This window comes from Dipodomys merriami, unplaced genomic scaffold (genome assembly GCF_024711535.1).
Source record: "Dipodomys merriami isolate MVZ:Mamm:240054 unplaced genomic scaffold, mDipMer1.0.p SCAF_35, whole genome shotgun sequence".
NCBI lineage: Eukaryota > Metazoa > Chordata > Mammalia > Rodentia > Heteromyidae > Dipodomys > Dipodomys merriami.
This window is the reverse complement of record NW_027205048.1, coordinates 9,418,518-9,436,871: the sequence shown is the minus strand read 5'-3', so window position 1 is coordinate 9,436,871 and position 18,354 is coordinate 9,418,518.

The window sequence follows — 18,354 nt, the reverse complement described above, 5'->3', positions numbered from 1 at the left end:
ACTTTAAATAGCAATACCTCTATCTCAGCCTCTTGAGTAGCTAGAATTACAGTCATGAACCACTGGCATCTAGCTAAACAGCAACAAAAAAATGTAAATAGAAATTTAGAATTCACCCTCTGTAGCTTATCCTTCTATTCCATCCCTCTGTGAAATCCCCAATCCACAAACCAACCAGATCAAATGTCTTTAAAGCAATTAAATTCTAACAACTGTTCAGTCACCGAGTCATTTATTCAGGGTCTACTGTTTTCCAAACACAGACCTAGGCATTGAAGATGTTCTCCCTCTAGACATAGATGATAAGACAGGTACAGAAATAAAAATGCGAGGGAAAAGGTGAAAAGTGCTCTGTGAAGGTTGGAAAATGAGCTGGAAATGTATTCTGACACCTATAAACACAGGCAAGGCGGGGGCAGGTGAGAATCGAGCTGTCAAGTGGCATGAGCATTGCTGGCTAGACAGACCTTCCCATAGAAAAGGCGCTGAATGCCAAGACTGACAAGAGGGAAGGTTGGAGAAAGTCAAAACATGCTAAGCTTGAGATAAACAGGCTTTGCTCACCAGTAAGTTTCAAGAGATATAGCCATGTACCCAAATTTTTCTCAAGAACATTCACAGCACAGAGGAAATGAAATCATGTGTCTAACTTTGAACAGGTTAACAGTGAATTTTTTTCCATGTTGAATCTGAAAAAAAAAGAATAGAATCTGGCCAGAATCTCCATTTGTAGATTATGTAGATGATGAGTATAAGACAAAAGGGAAGGAAGAAAGGGAATGAGAATGTAAAAGAATATAAATATTCACTCATACAATTAGAGAGAGAGGACAAAACATTTGTAGTCAGGATCTTTCAACAATGTGAAGAGATGACCATACATGCATTCAAGGAAGAAGAGAACAGGATTTCAAACCTTTAGCATTTTAAAAAATGCTTGCCATTTGACCTGGCAATTTGATTTGTACCAAGCTATCCTGAAGAAATACGTCTACTTTTCCAAAGCATCATAGAAGGATATTTTCACTTCTGTAACAGTGAGACACTAGAAATAATCTAAGTGAACTCAAATGTGATATCACCATGCTGTGAAATTCTACCAGTAAAAGAAATGAAGTTGATTTATGCATATGTGCATAAAAAGAGTTCTGTAGTATATTCAACAGAAAAAGTTGAACAAGAGATAAAATAGACATATGTGCATATATATACATATACATATATATATATATATATATATACATATACATGACTGGGATAATGCACATCTAACTCATTCTTTTGGTAGGTGGAAGAGGAAGAGGAGGAGAAAAAAGAGGAGGAAGAGTTGTTTAGTGAGACTGGTCTGCCTTGCACTGTGTTATTGATTTGTTTAGCTCAAGTGCATAATGGAAATAGAAATGGTTAAAGTGCCATCTCCCTTTTGCTGTCATTTTAAGTGCAAAAAATTCACTTTAATAATTGAAAACCTAGTAATTTTTACCTGGATTTAATTATTCTTCATTAAAAATCGTTTGTGGAGTCAGTTACTTTTCTAGCTTATGATAAATGTAAATAAGATTCAAAATCAACACAAAATTATTTATCCACTCATCCATCCATCCATTTACCCATCATTCATCCTCATCCATCCATCCCTCTATTCACCACCTATGTATCTACCTATTCATTTACCATCCATCTACTGTCTGTCATCCATCCGTATACCTATCCATGCATCCATCCTATCTCTCGGTCCCTGTCTCTCTGTCTCTCTCTCTAATCTATCATTTCATCTACCTATCCTATGGTTCTATTTATATTGTTTAGTTATTCATATTTCTTTTGATTTTAATTTCTTTCTCTCTTTTTTACTTTTTCCTTCTCAGAAGTCCATAGTGAACTAGAAATCAAAGACCTATATTAGGATGCAGCTTGGGATTTGAACACCATCTGGAAAGTCTTCTTTTGCCTGTGTTGAGCTCCCCAGTATGAGAGATTCCAGGGGCTCTTATTCTTTTTTTTCTTAGCAAAAAGATAGCAAGCTGTAAGGAGTTTGTGATACAGTTCTGAGTTATTTTTGTCACACTGAAGGACATTTTAATGTTACCTTATATCATTTCATAATGATAAGAGTGCTGACTAGGGTAGTTAGGGTGTTTTATTATAACAGTTCTGTGAAAAGCAGTTTGTAAAAAAGTTGCTCATGCTTCTTTTACATAAGCAAAAGCAAGCTGAGAAACTTAAAAAATTTAACCAAGAATTTAAAACATATGGCTCTGAGTTTTCACATTTGATTGGGTAAATGTGTATAATAAATTATATTTAGACTGAAAGGTACTGCTTGCTCATTTTTGCTTTATGATTACCTGGAGTGGTTGTAGTTGCTTGTAAAATATACCTATGTAGCACTCAGTCATTCTATAAACTCCATGAAATAAAACACATCCTTCAGACTCAGTGCAGTTCAGAACATCTAGATCTTCCCTCCTATAAATGTATCGTATTGCATTTACTGGCTAATAAAGTCTCAGAGAACAAGATTGCCCTTCTTTTCACAACTTGATCCTTTACAAATTTACAAATGTAATGCTTTAACCTACTTGAACTCCACTCTGGCTCCCTGAGGGAAGATGCTAAGCAAGCTAAGGTGTCTGTTCCTGGTTAGTGGGAGCAGCAGGCAGCAGCTTACATTCTGGGAGGTGGCCCTGTGCCTGGGCGGAGGGTGGAGGGGTGGTTAACAGCTGGCCTCTGCTAGAGGTTTGTGTAGCCCAAGTCAATGGGGTTAATACCTGAAGGTCAAGACAAGAGGACAAAAGGAGAGAATGAGGGCTCTCAGGAGGCATACAAAATAGACCTGCTATGAGAAGGTTAGATCACAGACCAAGGGCAAAGACTCTATCAAGTGGGAAGCCAACGCCCGGAAAACTAGAGATAAAAGCTGAAGGACTGGTGGAATAGGTGACTTTCAGGGTGGAGGTGTCCATTCCTTAGCTATCAAATGGCTTGAGACAAAACTCTGCCCAGCTCCTGTATTTCAACCATGTCAGCCATCTAGCTTGCAAAGGCAGGGGTATGAACTGCATGCAATTGTATAAAACATTTTACAATGAATTCTCCCTCATTCAAAGCCCACTTGGAAAAATATAATTTTAGTTTATTTTTAAGGCTGTCTTGTAGAAGTTTCAGTGGAGATAAATATATAAGAAAGAAACAATAATACAAATTAAAGGCAGTAAGTTGATTGGGATTTTGAAGGAAAATGGAATCTTTTTTTTAATCAAACAATAAAATGTTTTGTCTGTACAACACAGAACATTCAGAAGTGGAGGTAGCAACATATTGTTTATGTAGCAAGGGGTAGACAAGGGAAAGAAAAACAGAAGAAGAGTGAATGGCAGGTATCAGAAGGAGGGGTTGAGATGTCTTCTTTCAGAGGTAGGGGCCAGGGTTCACTTGACATACAATTGAAAAAGTGCCTCTCAGTTACTGCCTCAAATATTTGGAAATTCTTCATGGAAGCCTAGTATTATTTCCAATTCTCATGATAATTGAATATGAGTTCACAAACTAGCACAATGGATCATTAAAAACTGCTGGGTAAATAATTCAAAGACCTGAAAAGTTTTCTACAACAGCCACCCAAAATACAATGCATGTATCATCTAATTAATGTCAAATCAAAGCATTTACCACTAAATAATTAGCCAGCCTTCTCTCCTACTCTGCAGATTGATCTTGACTGGAAGTACAGAACCAATAGAATCTTAAGACATGGAAATGAGGGAACCCCAATCTGCACTGGTGTCTCCATTACTAGTGGTTATCAGATACTTCCACATGCCTTTCTGTCTTGAGAAATCCATAATCACTACCAAAATGGTGACGAAGAGTCTTTGTCTCACTCATTTTCCACAAATCACCAAAACCACTCAGCAACCACCACTTACCTGGTGATCATTTGTAACAATTCAGAATCTTAAGGAAAACAAATAATTTTAATCAAAATGATAGTGGGTAGCCCTAACTGTCTCTAGATGAATGTGTGAGAGAACAGTTGCTAACATTTCCTCTAGGTGAAGAGTCAAGTTGTGTGGCTCTCTGAGGTAGTCCTAAAGGATGGGTGAGGGCAGTCAGCATGGGGTCTCTGGAAGGGAGGAAGGGCTGATAAGAGCATTGAAAGGCCTTAGTTTACAGAGAATGTCTTCTCCTTTTTCCCACCCCACACCATACCCTGTGTTATGATTTTGTAAAAACACCATATAAGGAATATAGGTGCCATCCCATGCTAACACCACTGGACAAGAACTAAAACAGGATCTTTGACTAATGCTTGCTACACAAAATGCATTGTAGGTTTTGGAACTGAAATGCCAATTGGTCTTTGTTTAAAAATTCTTCTAGGGTCTTCCTTTATTTCTGATGCAGTTAAGACTCTGTAAATATTTTCCTTTTTCTTTTCATCTTTCCCTTCCTTTGTTTACTTTTATCCTTGTTTCTTTCCTTCTTTCTCTTTTTCCTTCCTTTCTCTCTTTCTCTGCATCTCTACCGCTTCCTTCTCCTTTGTCTTTTTCTTTTCCTTTTTTGTAACTTCAGTATAAGAAGTTCCAGTAAAAACAATCTATTTTCAGTAGTAATTGCTTGCCTGAACATATTTGGGAATATTTGCTTTTTCCTCAAAGCAAATAATTGACAGGACAGCAAAGCCTTAAATACTAGCTAAAACTCTATCGTGGAAGTATTGTTGCTGAAATCAGAGGTAAGCATTTCGGTTTATTTCAATGTATCACTGAGCTCGTCCTTGGGGCTGGGAGGTAGATCATGGCTTCACATGTCTCCCAAGAGAAGAGATGCAAAATAAAGAACTATGCAAGCAAGTATGCGACAAAGTGCTGACATGTGTCATGCCAAGATGTATCCTTGTTTTATCCCCAAAGTTAAAATTAAATTGCACCTAATCTTTGCTGAGAAGAATGGCTTTATGTCACTTTACCTTCTTTGCAAGCAACATATATAGTGGAGAAAAAACAAACAAGGAAGACTGTGAGGTCAGACAGTACCAATCCTGTAATTAGTAAGGCAGCAAGGGTCTCAGCCATGTCATCTTTCTACAGACCTGGGTTTGAACTCCAGCTCCTCCACTCATTAGTTTGGTGACCTTGGACAAGTTCCTGACCTCTTTGAGCTTCCCATTCCAAATGAGGATAATAACATAATGTAATTTACTTTTTTCAAAGCCTCAGCAAAGCTGGAGTTCAAGCATGAAATGGTTTTGTCCAGTCACTGCTTTTCAGCATTATTGGGAGAAAAAAAATCTACCTTTCTCATTTAAGATCTAAAACCTTTAGAATTTTTGTCCCTGTATGAATCAGTTCTGAGACCAATAAAAACTATTTTCTCTCTCTTGAGTTCAACAATACTGAGACTAGGCATATTAACACTAGCCGTGATCTAGAAAAGATTGTTTGAATTTCTTAGAATCAGAAGTTCAAATAGTTAACAGACTCAGACTAGCAGTTGGCTCAAAGGGTTCACTTTAAGCTTCTAGCCTTGATTTACCCTTACGTGAAGCTACGAGGTGGTGACACATCACCTAATCTCACTAGGGTCTCTTTTTCCTTGCAGTACTCACTGTGACTCTCTTTCGAATATCCCCACTTCAAGACATGGCCAAGGCTCTACCATGAGGTTATTCTCCCTTACTCTTGGCTTGATGGGTGGACCTATGAACCATAGCTTGAGCATGTTCTTTAGTCTGAACACAGCAATTAGAATACCTACATACCTGGTCTGACTTACAGTATTCAGCTCAGACCCACTTCAAAACACTCAACCTTTCCTTACCCTCCATGTGTGGCTCAAGGGTCTTGAAAAGGGGTGGCAGCTTGGTCTTCTGTTTAAACAGAGCTGAGATGGGAAGGGAAAAAGAGTGTGGTGTGAGGAGCTCTTAGCCCCTGTGAAGACCTAATGCCCTCCAGGAGGAGGAAGGACCTTCTTGGGTCACTGGTCAGTAACCAGCAGTGTGAGGGATTGTTAGTCATTTTGCTGCTCTGGCTTGCTTCTACATATGTTTATCTGCAGCAGTACAGAGACTTCTTGTCAAAATGGGGTACGGCTTTCTCTGAGGATAGTCAGTATCTCTGATGCCCAACTCCTAGAGTCTCACCCTCTCCAATAGTTCTTGTCTCCCTGAAACTTTCCTGGGGTAGTATGTCCCTGTGCTGCTACTTCTTATAAGCTCTGTTCCTTTATGGAGAGCCACAGAGGCCCTCTGGACAATGGTTATAAAAAGGAAACACAGTAGTGGCAATGAAATACATTGCTACAATATCACCAAGAAAATAACTGGTCATTTTTCTTCAGTATCTTATTGGAAATATTGCCTTTGCAACTCAGAGTAAAAAGCTGACAATGTCATGTAAGTGTAGTATTTTTAAATATGTACGAAAAGGTCCGCAAACAATATTTGGCCATATGTTTTTTTCTTTTATGGTGCTAGAAATCAAACCCAGGGTCTTACACACGCCAGACAAGACAACCCGGCCTAGATTCTATACCTCAAAACTAAAATCTAACCTACTGTGACTTCACTAAACTACAAACTAGTGTAAATTTATCATTAGGTTCTTTAAAAATTCTAGCCAAGACCAATACGGAATGAAGTGCTGAAAGCAGAGTGATTTTTGTTTTTGTTGTTGTTGCTGTTGCTTCTTCCTAATTTTTAATTTGGTGTCTTAAAAGATGTTCCATTGGTGGTATGGTTAGAATCTATTGAACATGTGAAATTGGCATGCGCCAGCATAACAGAAAGACAGAGGAAAATTTCTCTTAACATTTTCCATGATATATCTTAAAGCCCATTGCTATTTGGGGGAGATCCAAAGAGCCAAGTGAGGAATATTTATAGCAGATGAATGTAATAAAAAAAACTGTAATCATGAACTAACAAATACATTAAACTGGTAGGACATAGTTTACATTAGATCATAGGAATGAATATCAAAAATACAGGCAATATTTTTGAAAAAACAACCAGCAGTGAAAAATTTATTTATAATAGAAACCAGACACTGCAAAATAATTTGTGGTTTATTTAATTCTTACCGTTCATCCTATACTCTTTGAATAAGCTGAAGGAAGGCACCCGAGTAACAACCTCAGCTGGTTTTGATTTTGATGCAGAATTTTCAGGGAGATGAAAACTGTAGTCTATATAACAAAAAGAGATGGCTTGTCATTTTCAGAAATTTAGAATTTCTTTTACCTCAATGCAGATTCATACTAAAAAGAAATACGTTGCGATCAATCACTATGTTTCCAAATTATCTTATATATAGGCAAATAAAACTTGCACATAAATTCTGAATAAAAGAATATCACACTGCATCTTTTTGTGTTTTGCAATATGCACACATAGAAAATCATTACAGTAACAAAACCATCTGCATGTAATAGAAAGCAAATGATTTACAATGTAAGTGGGAGAAACTACTTTATTTCATATTATCATAAAAAGAACAGGGCTGAATATTTGCATGACAAACAGACAAATCCAGAAATTCCTAATATAACTCAGTGTTTTAAAAGTTTAAATAGGTATTAATGCTGGAAGGTGATCTGATAAAAGTCTCTGCCCTAGAGAATATTAGCAATTGTAATTTGCAAAGTTATTATCAATCCAACCATTGAAAGAAGAAAATCTATAAACATGAATAGAATAGAGAACAAAATACTTGGAGTAGTATGTGCATCTTTCATAAACATCTCAAAGAGCTTACAGTCAGTGATTTTGAAAACTTTATTTCTCTTTTAAGCTCAGAAGTAGAATGCATCTTTGTTCATAAATGAAGCTTGACCCTGAAATTTGAATGACACCAAAAGCCTCTGATGCCTGTGCTTTAATATGTTTTATATATTTATCAATCATCACATCTGTCAACCAATAGTACGGTCCAAGGGCACTGGGCCCTGCACATCACTACTCAACTAGGAAATTTCTCTGCTGGCCAGGAGCCCCAGTTCTCTCTCACCATTCCTGCACAGCTTCATGTCCTAGAACCTGAGATACTATGAGACCCGCCTCAAGAAGCATGGAGGTGGGCCCTGAAGTCTCTCAGCCTCTGAAATGAAAGCTTATAGGCAGTGTCACAAGAAGAGGGAGCATTAAGATGAAGAATACAACAGAGGCGATGAGGTAGAGCACCTGGTGACAGTGAGAAGATAGTGACATGGGGAAAAGAACTGGCTGGGAGCATATGGATTGCCTATGCCAGTCATGGCCTCCTGCTGGCAAGACTGGAGCCCCAGCTCTGCTCTCCAACAAGTGTAGCCCAGGATTGGCTTTTAGGTTTAAATAACCATGAAATTCTTTGTCTTTAATTTTGTTTCAAGTAGGTCAACATAATGAAACCATGCTACACAAATGAACTGCTGTGAGTCTCAGGTTTCAGCCAAAGAACCTATAATCATATGCATATGTATAAAATGAAACATTAATTATATATAGTCTATATTGTGTTTTTATGTAATTATATACTTATGAATTACATTTATAATATAGCAACATAATGTAATACTTATATATTTGTAATAACATATGATACAGAATATATACAAATTGCATATATATGTTAAATAGTATACCCTGTTTTCATAAAATTATAGGCTTATTTTATACGTCACTAGATCTGAGAAATATCTTAGGACACAAAGATATATGCCAAGATCCAAGGTCTTATATCCAAGATACAGGTATTGTTCAAGAGTTAAAAAATTAGTGCTCTTTTTAGCACTCAGGATTTTTTAATTAATTTACTTTATTGTTATAGAGGTGATATACATGCATCAGGTAAAAAGTACATTTCCTTTCATCAGTGTCATCTGTTCCCTCATTTTCTCCCATTCCCTCCATTCCCTCTCACCCATCTCCACCCACAAGTTGTACAGTTCACTTTCATCTGGAAACAACCCAGATGCCCCACAACAGATATGTGGATCCAAAAAATGTGGTACCTATATAAAATAGAATTTTACACAGCCATCTAAAAGAATAAAATAATGTCATTTGCAGGGAAATGGACAGAACTAGAACAAATCATGTTAAGCAAGGTAAGCCAAGATCAGAGTCAAATGGCACATGTTCTCTCTGATTTGCGGAAGTCAGATCTAAAACACACTGGGATATGATAAATTACACGGGATTCTAGCACTCAGGATTTTTATAGAAACAAATAATTTAAGTTACCTAATAAATTTTATGGCTGGTACATTGGATGAATATAAAACACATTTTATACATAATTAAAGAATGCACTAGTTGTTAAAAATAGTAAACCAGCCTTTGGTTTTGTCAGATGCTGCCATACTGCAACAGACCAGATATTACAATGGAGTGGGCCATTGCTCAGAATCTGGAAACTGTTCTAAGATATCTTCACTTCATACATTTAACTACGAATGCATGACAAATATCAGCCGGTGCTAAATAGCCAACTAATATGAAGACAAAAAATGGACCCTGGTAATCTATAGGTATAGAATAATGACAAAAATATAATTTGGAATGTGTTCAAGAGAACACGAGAGAGTAACAAGTACAAGTCTTCAAGACATTTTTCTCTGGAAAAAAACAGAGAAGTGGGGGAAAGAGTGAAAGAGGTAGGGGAGGGAAAGGCTAGTGGGAGACAACAAAGGAAGAGGTAACAGTGCTCGACAAGAAATGTACTCAGTACCTCACTCATGTAACTGTAACCCCTCTGTACAGCATTTTTACAATAAAATAAAATTAAAAAAAATAACTACAGGAGTATAATCAAGTATAATATGGTGTAATCAAGTAATTTATTTTTCTTTTCTGATTTTGGTGACTTGGACAGAGGGCCTCTTGCTAGGCAAGTGCTTAACTGCTAAGCCATGCCTCTAGTCCTGTTTTTTCTTTGCTGGTTATATTTGAGATAAGATCTCACTTGCCTGGACTGTGACCTACCTATTTTAGGCTTCCCTTAATGGCTGGGATGACGGGCCCATGCACCACTCTGTCTAGCTTTCCTCTGCTGAGATGGAATCTCAGAGATTTGATCGCCTGACCTGGAAGCATAATTCTTCCAAACTCTGTCTCCCACATAGCTTAGGATGACAGCTGTGCACTATCATGCCTAGCTATGGGCTGAGAAGACAGGAACTTTTCGGCCTGGTCTGGACTCCAACTGTGGTCCTCCCATGCTCAGCCTTCCAAGTACCTAGAATTACAGGTGTGGCATGCCAGTGCTTGGCTTCTTCTTCTGTTTCTTTTCTTTTTAAAAAAGTGAGAAATAATAGAAAATATTTGTATATTGATAAAATTGACCAGCAGAGAATGTTCAGGAGAGAAAGGAGATGATGAAAGACAAAACAGGAAGGGATTCGCTCTATGACCTGTATAGAGAAACTGTTTTCAGTTGCGAACACCGTGAGGTGAGGGAGTGAGGCACCTTCATGAAAGATATATTTTATTGTTGCACTCCAAAGCTGCATTAATTTTGCCAGAATCATTGCCATGACACAATTTCCACCACAGTGACAACCCGCCCTGGGTCTGTTTTCTTTAGGCCATTGGTGCTCAGTCTACAGGTAGTGAATTCTCAAAGTTCACTGGAGACAGCACTTCAGTTTATACCTATGCCCTTATAACATTTAGTGCTCACCCCAAGAAGCTGACAGAAGAGGGACACATCACCATCTCATGACATTATGGAAAACCGCTGAGGTCTGGCCATCATGCGACTTTACTTATAATGTACCCCTTCTGCCTTGTAGCAGGGATAATAACCCAGGCCTCCTGCTCAGATGAGAGATAAGAAAATGGAGTTCATTTCTATAATTATTTTTTAGTGGTACTGGGGTTTGAACTCTGGGCCTTGTCCTTTGCTTTGTCACTTGAGTCACAACCCCATCTTTTTGTTCTTGTTGTTTTCATTACTTTTCTGATGGAGTTTCTTGCTTTTTGATCAGGCTATCCTGGGACTGAGATCCTCCTGCATGCTTCCTGTGTTGCTGAATTACAGAGGTGAACTACTCTAGTTGTTTGTTGATTTGAGGTCTTGCTGTGGTTTTGCTCTGCCTTGAAATGTGATCCTCCTCATCTGCTCTTTCTGACAAACTGACATAACAAGCATGAGCCAGCCCCTAAACTGTAAATATTAATAAAAATGTTTCACGTAAGCATTTCTTCCTCCTCCTTTTCCTTGGAAAACAGAGACTAAGGTTTAAAAACAAGACTGAAGTTGAGGCCTCAGGGGAGAGCCTGGCTGATGTATGACTGTGTGCACCAATTCCCATTACCATCCAGCTGTGGGACATTGCCACAGGTTCAGTCCCTCACCCTTGGACTCATGGATTCTAGACCTAGGAATCCCAACCGAGAGGATCTTTTAGGTCTAGTGTCCCTCTTGTAACCACTTTCATGAAGAGATGAAACTTCAGAGATTCTTTGGGACCTCTTTGATGTCAGGAGGCTCAGGAGGTGGCCTCAGACCCTCTCTGTGTAAAGTCACCTTTGTCCCTATTCTACTGTTTCCATGGCTGCTCTGAGCCAACATGGTGCATGGTCTGGGGAGCTCTGAGACTTTACCTACTTGAGCATCCCTTCTAAGAAGAACTGCTTTCATCCCACAGTCATCTGGAATTTCCCACGTATTGCTCAGCTCTTGGGGCCAATGGGGAGGAGACAGAATGCGGGGGGAAAGGTCTTGGACATTTCACCTGTCCAACCACCTTGACCTTCTGACGACCTTCACAGTGACACTCAGGTCCAACCTGGCTCTTTTATTGGTTACCTTCTTCCCAAATTCTTTTTTTTTTGGGGGGGGGGGTCCAGTCATGGGGCCTGAACTCTGGGCCTGCGCACTGACCCTCAGCTCTTCAGCTCAAGGCTAGTACTCTATCTACCACTTGAGCCACAGTGCCACTTCTGGCTTTTTTCTTTCTTTTTTTTTTTTTTGTTTATGTGGTGCTGAGAAATCGAACTCAGGGCTTCATGCATGCAAGGCAAGCGCTCTACCACTGAGCCACCTTCCCAGCCCCTCTTCCCAAATTCTTTACTTTGTATGTGAATTTTGACTTTTGTTACCTCTTCCCCACCGTGTACAGTAAGTCAGTCTTAAATGCAGATTTATAACATGTAATTTCAGCCAATCAAAAATAAAGAAAATAAAAGAAATACAAACCCCCCAAATTTAAATTCCCACATGCATATCACACAGCTCCATGGACACAGACAAGCTTTCATTTCTGTGTTATTGGACGGATTGATTCCCTGCCCTTAATTTTGTGAAAATCTGATTCCCCAAGGCAAATGATACCCCAAAGCAAGGGAAAAGTGAATGGATTTAATGGAAGTAATAAAGTGAAAATCTGAGATTTGAGGACAGGTGGCATGTCTTTAGCAGAAGTTATAGGGGAAATAAATCAAGCATCTATTGTAGTTAAGAGAAGAAACATGGAATAAGATCTAGTTTTTGGTGAGCAGTGTTAATGTGTACAGCAATAAATTTTCTGACAGTGATATAGCCTTCCCCATGTGATTTCAGGTTGTAGCTGCTCAGTGCTACTCCAAGTATGGTGGAGGTAAATTAACAGTGATTTTAGAGTATTGTGTTCTATGCATCCTGAGTGAGCATCTGTGGCTTTTCCTTAATGATGTTCTTCTTGGAACCAGGTGCCCACAGATGCTGGGGCCTCCTGTACTTTGAAATGGAAAAGCTGAGAATTGACACTTGTATATCTTGGCTTCTCATCCCTAGTTTTAAGTCTGGCTTTCCTAATCCCTGTCTGAAACTAGGAAGAGAGTCACAGGGGAATGTCACTGACTAGCAATGAGAAAGCCCTGCTCAAGATGTTACCAACCTTAGCCAGGCGCTTCTGACTCACGCCTGTAACCTGAGCTCCTCAGAGGCTGAGATGTGAGGATCATTGTTCAAAGCCATCCCAGGCAGTAAAGTCCCTGAGACTCTTACCTCCAATTAACCACCAGAAAATCAGAAGTAGGGCTATGCCTCAAAGTGGTAGAGTGCTAGCCTTGAGCAAAATAATTCATGGACAGTGCCCAGGCTCTGAATTCAAGCCCCACGACCAACCAAGAATAAAAGGGTATTACCATCCTTTCAGACACATGCACTTGTTAGAGCACATTTTCCCAAGAAGGCATTGGTTCTGTACTTCTACAGTAAATTTGCATTTTCTCTGTGTTTATACATTATTTTATAGTTTTGTTTTGGCCAGTTTTGATCTATCACATGTATTTATTTACATAGCTACCTAGTTCCTATTTGTGCTTTTCAAGTGCTATATATATATATATATATGTATATATATATATATATATATACATATATATATATTTTTTTGGTCGGTTGTGGGGCTTGAACTCTAGGCTTGGGCGCAGTTCCTACGCTCTTCAGCTCAAGGCTAGCGCTCTACCACTTGAGCCACAGCTCCACTTCTGGTTTTTGAGTGGTTTATTGGAGATAAGAGTCTCACGGACTTTTCTGCCCAGGCTGGCTTTCAATCGCGATCCTTAGATCTCAGCTTCCTGAGTAGCTAGGATTACAGGCGTGAGCCACTGGCGCCTGGCAGGGTTGGCTTTAATATAGTTTAAGTGATAGTAAACAAAAATTCTCTTGCTTTTTCATCAGTTCAATTGGTATCTCTGTAAGCAAATATTTATACTAGAGGAAAAAATGTGAATGCCAATATGTACACATCTAGTATCATAAGCCTAAAACTATGATAAATGTTCCTATTTGTCAAATTCTTCCTGTTTACATACATTATTGTGCTCTAGTCTTCAGCAGTGTCTAAGCTAGGCTGGGGTGATGTGAGCCTGGTCTCCTCAAGGAAAATCTACTATGTTCCCACCAAGGGGGCAATATTAACATTTGTGTCTTTTCATCATGGAAGCTGAAGAGTTTAATGATGTCCTTGATGACTCTTTCCATGTGTAAGGCTTGGTAAGACATTTCTGTTCCTCTGTCATTTACAGATGCCTAACACCACAGCACAGACTGCTACTTACCTGAGAACAGCAGCAGTTGAAAACTGGATGACTTTTTGTTCGCTTGTCTCTGTGCTTTTCACTATATCTGTTTCAGGCCCCGGCATTAGGTAACGATGCTCTGATAGTCCTTAAAGCCAATTGAAGTAGAAGAGCTGTTCAAAAGATGAGGAGGACCTGCTTTCTACGTGTGATGCAAGCAAGGCCTGCAGAATGTCCTATGCTTCATTTCAGCTGTGCACACAGGCCGTAATTATTCTGATTGCTAGAAAATGAGGGTTACAATGATTCTTCTCTAACTTACAGGTGCTCTGAAGGTGACCTAACCTAGAGCATGGGAAAGATAAAGCACAGAAACCTAGGTCAAAAATACTTTTGTATCAGATATTCAGATAGGTGAAGACATTGCTTAGGTCAGTTGAAAACTATTTCAAAGAAATGATTGGACCTTGGAATTGACCTTGGAAGGAGAAGAGTTTAATCTGTCTGTCAATGTAACATTTTGCTCTCTAGGATTTATATCAAACACATAAAATATAACAAGATAGAATTTAACAAATATACTTTAAAAGCTCTTAATTTTGTTCAGTGCAAGTGAAAATGCAGGAAGGATTCGATCTTAAACAGGGAGACAAATATTATCGTGTGTGTGTGTGTGTGTGTGTGTGTGTGTGTGTGTGTGTGTGTGTGTGTGTGTACTGGGGCTTGAATTCAGTCACTCATGCTTTCATTTAGTGTTTTCACTCAAGGTTGAAGCTCTACCCATTTGAGTCACAGTTCCACTTCTGGCTTTTTCCTTGTTAACTGGAGATAAGATACTCTTAGATTTGTCAGCCCCAAATGGCTTGGAACCATGATCTCCTGAGTAGGTAGGATTACAGGCAGAGGCCACTGTGCCAAGCCCACCATTTGTTTTTGCCAGTAGCCCACCAGTTAAACTCTTTCAAAATGGGCATTTAGTCCAAAATTATATGTATTCCCTGCTATTAAAAAAATCCTACTTTTGACTTTATACATAGAATTAACAAGTGTTTACAATGTTTAAGGATGACAAGTCAGCATAATGCTGATAATCATTTCCTTAGGTAATAACCAAAATTCTCCACTCTTCTTAACTCCCACTTAAGTCCCTATCAGTAGCAATGCTCCAGAAAATTTTGGAAAGACAGACACAATCAAAAATTGAAGACAAATAATTTGAGAGCAATAGAGTTGGAAAGGGGTCACTGTGACCTGGACAATTAAGGTTTTTCCAGGTCTGTAGTTTGTAGAACCAGAATTTGAACTCAGCTCTTTTGACACCTGAAATGATGGATTTTTTCACAACAGCACTAGCAAACTTACAATAACTGGACAACTGTCAAAAGAGATATGGCGATAAAAATAAAATAAAATGAAAAAACCTCTGTACTTGTACCCAAGAGACATAAAATGTACATGTAAGCAGTATTGTGAGAGTTGAAAAAAATTGGGAACAACTTAAACATCCGTGGGGAGGACAAGATATTAAATAGAGCTTATTTATCTCATCCAATACCACATAACAGTTAAGGGAAATATATTCCTGTTCAATGCATTAATATGCATTGTTTGTTGGGGAAGTACAAATTGTACAACATAATAGTATAATATCATAAAGAAGAAAATGAGACATCTTATGTAGCTCTCTGTTCCATAAGTTCTTACTTTTCTCCCACATGTCTTCATAGTTCAAAGAAGCTACAAGTGACATGAATAGAAATTATGTTTATTACTACAAGTGAAAAGCTTAAGGCTTTTCAAAATAACTTCCATTTGCATGTAATTTCTTCTTTCTTGAACTGTTGGTGTTAATTTCCTCATGCAGGGAACATTAAGGAAAGTTATATTTATTTCCTCTGTGCTAATTAATTACTTTCATTTGAGAGAAGGAACACTCAGTATATCTTGAAGAATATATTCTTCTGCCCCACCCCCCATGGAATTAGAGAATCCTTTATTAGTAAGTTACATAAAAAAGAAATCTACTTTATTTTCAAAGAAGAGTTATCATGCATGTTGCTTCTTTACATTGTGGAAGTACTAGTTAGAATTACTAAATGTTAGAGAATGCTTTGGTGGCTGTTGTTATAGACTCTTACAGATGACCCAAATGAAGAAAAATCACTTCCCTAAAGATCTAGCAAACCTGGGCTTGAGGCCCAGGCTGCTGACTGGTCATGTACCTTCCTATCCATCAGGGACCCCACCCTTGGACTGCTCCTGACCAGAAGGCAAATTAATCAGCCCAGTGATGAAACCAAAACTTTTACCCTAAATCCTCTTACCAGTCTATTGCTGTTATAGCTTCAAGTTCATTTCCCAACTACATTTCTATTTTTTGTCAGTTCTGTAGAGATTTATCAATGTAGGTATCTCCAGTGTAATTCTGGTTGGGATTTCGCTGTAAATATATTAACTTCATATACATTTCAGTTGTGAGTGTATGTATCTGAGGTCTGAAGAGTATAATAACTTGGGAAAGCTTCTTGCTGACCTTATGTTTCTGCATCTCCATCTGGAAAATAATACCCATTACATAATGTATATGGGATCATTAACACTCTTGGCCCTGGAGGGCTATTTAAACACAGAACATTATAATTTTCCTACAGGAGATGTGTACTACATGATTTTAGAGATATTCATGTCCAACAGGAAAGTCTTCCACAATGCTTGGAATAAATCCTCTCATGGGGCTTTACTGAGAAGTGTCACACAGTGCAGCTTTTTTTTTTTTTTGTCTGTGAAATCCTCTACTCTTGGGGAAAAATGTTGATCATTTCAACTTTCTGCTTAAGCTATTCGCATTTACTGCATTCAAAACAAGGAGTATTGTACCTATTTAAAATGAGAACTTCCAGCATTTTCTTTTCACAAAAGATGTCACTTTCCCAAGCTCTTGATTTTGGAATGGTACAAAACATTTCCAGATATATCATTAAGTAATAGGATAATGATAATCATTAAAAAAGGGGGGGTTTGTCATGAGTTCTGGCCTGTAGTCCGTATGCACACAATCTTTTCCCTTTTAAATTACTGTCTACATACATCTTAAAATTAATAAAAATTTAAAACTGTCTTGCAAGACAATAAACATTTTTGCAGAACCGCTTTGATCTCAGGTCTTATGTAATGACTGTTATTTTTTTTACTATGGGCCAAACATATCCTTGGCTCAACTAACATGTTTTATCCTCTTAATGTAATAAAAAAGAAATACTTTAGGAAATGACTTCCTTTTACAATGAAATTCCAGATTCTATATAGCTTTTTTTTATTTGCTTCCCCCATGGGCAAAAACACACTATTTTCTTATTCTGGCTTTAACACATTGACTCAGAAACTTCTGATCTTGCCAGTAAGCAAGAGTCAATCATTTGAGCTTTAGCCAGATTTGGGGAAAACCCAAAAGAAATTTAGGTGTGACAGGAAGATGTTAGTAATCCAGTTTTGTTCAGCTTTGGCCTTTAGAGTATTCTTTGGATTGTGTTGGAATCTGTTATTGCATTGTTATGAACAGTTGCTGCCAGCTTCCACCCTAGAGATAGCTTTCTTATGGAGATGAGTGAAATGATACTTGTAAACAAGTTTATAATCATTAATAAAGCTTACCAAACAATTTAAGCTCTGTAGAAACACACATCTACTATTATAACTAATTGCTTATTGTTTATTTAATTACAACATTTAATAGAGATATGAAGCCTTTAAAATGCAATTTAGAAAACTTTTAAACTTAATTAAATTGGATTTCATGATGCCTATTTTTTGTTTCAGGTGTCAAATTTTTCTCCTTAGAAATCCTGGTGACATTCTACTCCCGACGATTCGAATGTACTCTTAAAAAAAAATATCCCTAGGAATATTTTTCTTTCAAGTTGAGTTGACAACTGCCCACTCTGGGATCCAGATGCTACAAGCTCAATAGGAAGATTTTGCCCTGCTTTTCTCACACATGGTCTTTTCCTATGTTGTTTCCCAAGGATGAAAAATTCTGCCTCAACTGGAGACGTTTGAAACCTGGCCTGAAAGCAATAAACATGATACTGTATATGTCGAAGAAAATTGCTTTCACATCTCTCATATTATTTTCCTCTCAAACTTACTCCCGTAAAGGAAGAAGACATTAAATCATCCAATAAATTAGCTAGCGTGCCTACTGAATGCTAAGCTCAAAGAAGGCTTCACATGGTACACACAGATAGTGGACAGGGAAGACGTACAAAAATAAAGGCAAAAGATGCTGCATCTAAATGTGTCTCGTGACAGAAATAGAGAGCTCAGAGTTGCACCCACAGTGTGCGTGGTACATCATCTCCTCGTAG